Below are 6,651 nucleotides of genomic sequence, written 5' to 3'. Positions count from 1 at the left end.
CTTTCTCCGCATCCTCGCCAGCATCTGTCATTTCCTGACTTGTTGAATTTAGCCATTCTGACTGGTGTGAGGTGATATCTCACTGTGGTTTTGATTTGTATTTCCCTGATGCTGAGTGATATGGAGCACTTTTTCATGTGTCTGTTGGCCATCTGGATGTCTTCTTTGCAGAAATGTCTGTTCATGTCCTCTGCCCATTTCTTGATTGGATTATTTGTTCTTTGGGTGTTGAGTTTGCTAAGTTCTTTATAGCTTTTGGACACTAGTCCTTGAGAGAAGATATTTGCAAACGACATATCAGAAGCTCTTTTAAAAATAAAGAAGAGAGGAGAGAGAGATTAAATAGTTACGAAAAACACAAAATGGCAGATTTATATAACATATAACAACTAAATATGGAAACAATGAGTGCTTCCAGAATATTTATAGAGAAAATAGTGGATAAAGGTACCATCCGACAAAACACGAATGGATGATAAAATACAAGTCTTAAGGGAGGATGTTAAAGGAAAGTTGTTTCATGGCATCTGACCATTCTGAGTTTGAAGGGCATAGGGGACAGTGAAACACAAAACCCTAATGAGAGCCTGAACTAGGAAGAAAATGATTACTGAAAGAATGGCTTTAATAAAAATAATTGCAAATCTGAAAATCAACCAGTTTCTGGAATTTTGTGTTGTTTTTCTTTTAAAGACAGGGAAAAAGGGAAGAATTTCAGCTAGGTTCCTCAAGTGCCAAAACCACTTGCAAGTTTAAAGTTAACCATATTTTATCTAAAGTTATCATTAATAAATAGCATTTATAAAATAAGAATTATTAAAATAAAAATATTAAAATAAAAATATTAAAAATAAAAAATAAAATATATCATTAATAATATCATTAATCCTGAGTAGGACACAATGGAATGGGATCAGTTGTTTAGGATCCTTTTTATAGGAATGTGTTTGTTAAAAAGAAATATAATTAGACATTAAGAAAATATGAATCATATTTCCCTACTTCCGTTGGTAGATTATAATCAGCTGGGGCTAATGTATGACAAATGAAAAACAGTGGATGGGACTTCCTTTACCATAAACAAGTATTTCAATTTGCAACATTGAACACTGATAGTATGGTAAAGTAGACATCTATTTATTTTCACTAAGATGCCCAGTAAAAATTTGAAAAAAACAGGAGTTATTAGATCCTTCATGACACCAATTAAGACAGATTAAATTTCCTTTTCATTTTCCATACTCCAGAACCCTAAACGATCCAATTTATATAAGATGCATTTGGGTTCAACTATACATAAAAAGAATATCATACAACTGAAATTTTTGCTGCCTAGACAATAATATACTGAATACTTTATAGTTAGCTTTTTACATGGTAAAATGTAATTCTCTCAAAGATAGAAATATGATTGTATTCTGAGACCTTAACTGGTTAAAATAAATTTTACTTAAAGGATACCATTAGCTATCTATTGTAGGAGGAACAAGCTCTCTCTCTAGTAAAGTTAAAATATGAAGAACTTGAAGTAGAAACAAAACATAACCATGAATAATACACTTTATAGTGTATAAGAAATAAATTAAGGGGAGGGGAATGTCCCACAAGGGCCTATCCTGAAGGAATCCATGGCCCAATGTGTTATAAGGATGACTAATTGTACAACTTAAAAACAACTCAGATTTTCTATAGATATAGGCAATTAGAAAAAGTAACGTGGTAATTGGTTTCAAGTCTATTGCAAAAATGACTAACATGATCAAACGTATTAATGTTTTCTATCTTACCAAGTTATAATACACAAAGATGAAAATATTATTTTATTTCAAAGCTATGGTATATTTTCATTTATATAAATGAAGACATATATAACAAGGACTCTGAAAATTTTATTGACTAGCTTCCCATTAAATTTTAAAACTACTGAAAACAGAATTCAAATTTTTCATACAAAAACTTATCACCAGTGGTCAGAAAAAGAAGCTATATTCATGGGATTTTATATAAAGAAAGGTCTGCATAATAAAAAGTGCAAATTTTTAAAGAAATTGACATACATAATTGAATCTATTGGAGTCCCAGTCCCAATACTTACTATTAATGAGTGATTAAACTATCCTATATTTCTCTGATTAATTTTCTCATCTGTTAAATAGGAATAACAATAATATAGATATGAAATAGTAGTTATTAGATTGGTAAGTATAATATCAACCAAATCTCCTCATACATAAACACTCTCAAAACAGAAAATGTAGGTGCTTCACTGTAGAGTCTTGTTCTGTCATAGAAAACACACTTCCCTTCTAACAGTTTGTAACGAGCAAGTTGTGTGACCCCCTGACATTTCCTTTCTCTATCAAGTTTTCCCCATAAAACCACATGAACAAATTAATCACATTCTTCAAGATTTTGCTCAAAACTTACCTTGTCAACGTTTATTCTGAATTGTAAAACTCACTTTCATAATTATTGTACCAGTGTATTATACTTTCCAACCTAATATTATACTTTTCCACCCTTAGTATCCCTCATGCCTCTTAAGTTGGTCTATTGTTTTTCTTTATTACAGAGCAGTAATCTTCTCTTAACATACAATATATCTGTTTATTTTATATATATAAATATATATATATTTTATATATATATAAAATGAACAGATATATAAAATATATATTATATATATATTATATATAATATATATTATATATATAAATATAATATTTATATAATATATATATATAAATATATATATTTTAAGATAGAGTCTGACATGAGGCTTGATCCCAGGACGCTGAGATCATGATCTGGACCAAAATCAAAAGCCAACCACTTAACCAATTAAGTCACCTAGGCATCCCTATATTTATTATTTTTTATCTGCATTTCCTTCTTAGACTGTAGACAACAGGAAATGGATATGAATAATATGAAGGGACATAATAAATTAGATAGTTCTTGATTCTAAGGAAAAAAATATTTTCCATGAATATTACCTAAAATAGAGGAAAAAGGAAAAAAAGTTCCTATTCCAACATTTATAAACAAGCAAACATCAGAATGATAAAATCTCCTGGAGTCAGCGGGAATGGGGAATAAGGCATACTAATCTACTTTGGAATTGTTACCTATCCAATAGTCACTTATGCAACATTACTAGGTAATTCTAAGCATTTTACCTAACTCACTGAATTGCCTTTTGAAATCTATTTCTCTCTACATCATTATATTTGGAGATTTCATTTAACATGTCAATCTCTCTTATCCATATAGTTGTTCAGAATACATTTTTGTTAAAGAGAATATTAGAAGTATTTTCAAGACAAGAACTGGGTGTTTGAGAATAAGATACAATGTTATAAAAGGCTTTAGATATTCAAATGTAGAAATTCATATTTCTCTGCTTTTCCAACTCATCTGTAGGGTGTAAGACCTGTAGTCTCCTTGGATTCCATGGAATTTATTTTATTTCTTTTTAGCATAGTGATATATCTCAGATATGCATCCTCCTCACTTTGAAAGGACACCACTCTGGGATGTGCTTTGCATTTACATAATGCAGGGAACACTTAAAATTGTTGGGGAATCTCTGTTTAGGACTCTTCCTCAAATATTGCATTTAGGATGGTTACATTTCTTATCACTGACCCTTTCACACTGGTTTAGTGTACTTTTTAGGCCTGGAAAAAGATTAGCTTTAGCTAAACCACAGACATTTTTTAGAGACACAAATGTTTCATAGAGGTCCCAGAACTGACAGAGCTGAATCTCTTTATTCTCTGAAATCTGACAGAATTCAAGTTCAAAGACATGAGAATACAAGGCACAGATTGTTTTATTGAGAATAACAAAAAAGTTGATCTGTCTAGTTTATATATGATAACTACGGTCATTGAAATCTAAAATAACCATTTAGACATTTTAATTTCTTGAGTTCAGCTAAATATAAACAAGTTTACAAATTAATATATCTTACACACAAAAGCTTGATTTAAAAACAAAACAAAACAAAAAAACAGTGAATGTCTACTACACAAAAGGTGCATCTGTTGTTCCCAGAGAATTAAAAGTTGAGTAAGAAACAATCCTGATCCTCAAAAAGTTTACAGTTTTAACAAATTAAAACAAATTTAGGTTTATAGGGAGTACAAAACAGAATTGCCTAATATTGACTGTACAGGTTGCACTTGATAAGACATTGAAGAATCTTTGTCCTTTTGCTGAATGACATAAAGTGTTTCTAGCTAGAGTAAACAACATAAAAAAGGCATACAGGCATGAAGTTGTTCAGATTATTAGAGGATTTCACGGGAGATTGTTTTGAATGGAACTTTAGCGTCATGAGACACTGTAGGTAAGAAAAAGTTGGTAAAAGAAAAGTGAGAGAATTGTTTAAAGCCATAAATTTTCTTCATCTTAAATGACAAATTTAAGAAAATAGATTTTACTATATTTGCAATGAAAATTTTGAAAGCATTTGAAGTGTCATTGTTTAAAAGAATTTTAATTATTTTAGACAGAAATGTAATAATTAGAGACTGGAGTATTAATTAAAACTTAAAATGGGGCTTTCTGCTCCTCCCTGTGTAACAGACAGCTGCATCTTCTGGTGCAGTGCCAGCCACATCCTCAAGACATAATGATGAAAGTCGGAGTAAACAAATTTGGCTGTACTAGGCTCTTAGGCACCAGAACTGCTTTTAACTCTGGTGAAGTAGGCATTGTTGCCATCAGTGATTCCTTCATTGACCTGCATTACATGGTCCACAAATTCTAGTATGATTCCATCCATGGCAAATTCAACCACACAATGAAGACTGAAAAAGTGAAATCTGTCATCAGTGGAAAACCCTCTGCATCCTCCAGGAGCAAGATCCAGTCAGATCAAATGGCCCGGTACTGGTACTGAATACGATGTGGAATCCACAGGGGTCTTCATCAACATGGAGAAGTCTATGGCTCACTAGAAGGGTGGGACCAGGTGGTCATCTTCTCTGTCCCTTCTGCTGATGCCCCCATGTCTATGATGAGTGTGAAACCATGAGAATATGATAACACCCTCAATATTGTCAACAATGCTTCCTGCACCATGACCTGAATGGACCCTCCAGCCAAGGTCATCCATGACAAGTTTGGAATTGTGGACAGGTCTCATGACCACAGTCCATGCCATCATTACCAGCCAGAAGACCATGAATGAGCCCTCTGGAAAGCTGTGCTGTGATGGCTAAGGGGCCACACAGAACATCTATTCTGCTCCTATTGGCACCAGCAGGGCTATAGGAAAGATGATCCCTGAGCTGAATGGTAAGTTTACTGGCATGGCCTTCTGTGCCCCTTTCCCCAATGTCTCAGTCATGCATCTGACCTGCTGCCTAGAGAAAGCTGCCAAATATGATGACATCAAGAAAGTGGTGAAGCAGGCATTGGAGGACCTCCTCAAGGGCATGTTAGGCTATACTGAGGACCAGGTTGTCTCTTGTGACTTTAACAGTGACCCCCACTCTTATATCTTCTATGCTGGGGCTAGCACTGCTCTTGATGACTACTTTGTCAAGATCATTTGCCAGTTTGACAATGAATTTATCTATAACAACTGGGTGGTAGACCTTATGGTCCAAATGGCCTCCAAGGAATAAGAGCTTCCTGGACCACCAGCCCCAGCAAGAGCAAGAGGAAGAGAAACAGAGAGACCCTCAGCTGCTAGGGAGTCCTTACCCCAACTCATCCCCTAACACACTGAAAATCTCCCAACCTCAAAGCAGTTTCCATCTCAGACCCCCTGAAGAAGGGGCAGGACTCAGGGAGCCCTCTCTTATTTCATACCATCAATAAAGTATACTGCATCCATCCTAAAAAAAATAAATAGAATTTTAAATGGATTACATGATTACATCATTACCTACAGCAAGGTACTGATAGTGATGATGATGTCACATTTTTCATCATTGACACTCTAACTTATTTACTAAAGTTCAGTCGTTGAGTGATAATCTTGGTTCATAAACTGGTCACTGAAATCACTTTGAAGATACTATATTCCTGATTTCAGGAACCTAGAGCCATAATTTAGATAAATACTCATGCAAGGAATGACATAGAGCCACTAACCTAGTGCTAAAGAAAGCCATTACCTACCTTATTTTAGGTAAAGCTGTACATGAAACAGAGTTTTTCAACTGGAATGATGGTAATTTTTTAAAAATAGTTTATTTACTTATTTGGCAAACAGAGATCACAAGTAGGCAGAAAGGGAGGCAGAGAGAGAGGGAAGCGGCCTCCCTGCTGAGCAGAGAGCCTGACACAGGGCTTGATCCCAGGACCCTGAGATCATGACCAGAGTTGAAGGCAGAGGCTTTAACCCACTGAGCCACCCAGGTGCCCCTCAACTGGAATGATGGTAATTTTTAATGACAGTTTACAGATCTGCAGTATGAAAACAGAGTTAAAACTCATTTATTGAAAAATATCTTGTACGATAAAATAAAAAACACATGAAATCCTTAGGACTAAGTCAAGCAAAACATAATCCTTAAGGACAAGTAGAAACTTTGTTCAGAGTGATTAAAGAAACTCTAAAACAAACAAAAACTGGAAGAGACAAATAATTGTGAAGAAAAAAACTATGCTTATGATTATGTCTCAAAGTGT

The 6,651-nt window shown here is 34.1% G+C and overlaps 1 pseudogene; it reads left to right on the top strand.

The window, feature by feature from the left end:
- The first annotated feature begins 4,639 nt into the window (after window positions 1-4,639).
- LOC132015740 (glyceraldehyde-3-phosphate dehydrogenase-like) lies at window positions 4,640-5,639 on the top strand (annotated as a pseudogene).
- The last annotated feature ends 1,012 nt before the right edge of the window (window positions 5,640-6,651 follow it).

This window comes from Mustela nigripes, chromosome 1 (assembly GCF_022355385.1).
Source record: "Mustela nigripes isolate SB6536 chromosome 1, MUSNIG.SB6536, whole genome shotgun sequence".
Classification (NCBI taxonomy): Eukaryota; Metazoa; Chordata; class Mammalia; order Carnivora; family Mustelidae; genus Mustela; species Mustela nigripes.
The sequence above is the reverse complement of the archived record's forward strand: the minus strand, read 5'-3'. Positions and strand labels throughout refer to the sequence as shown.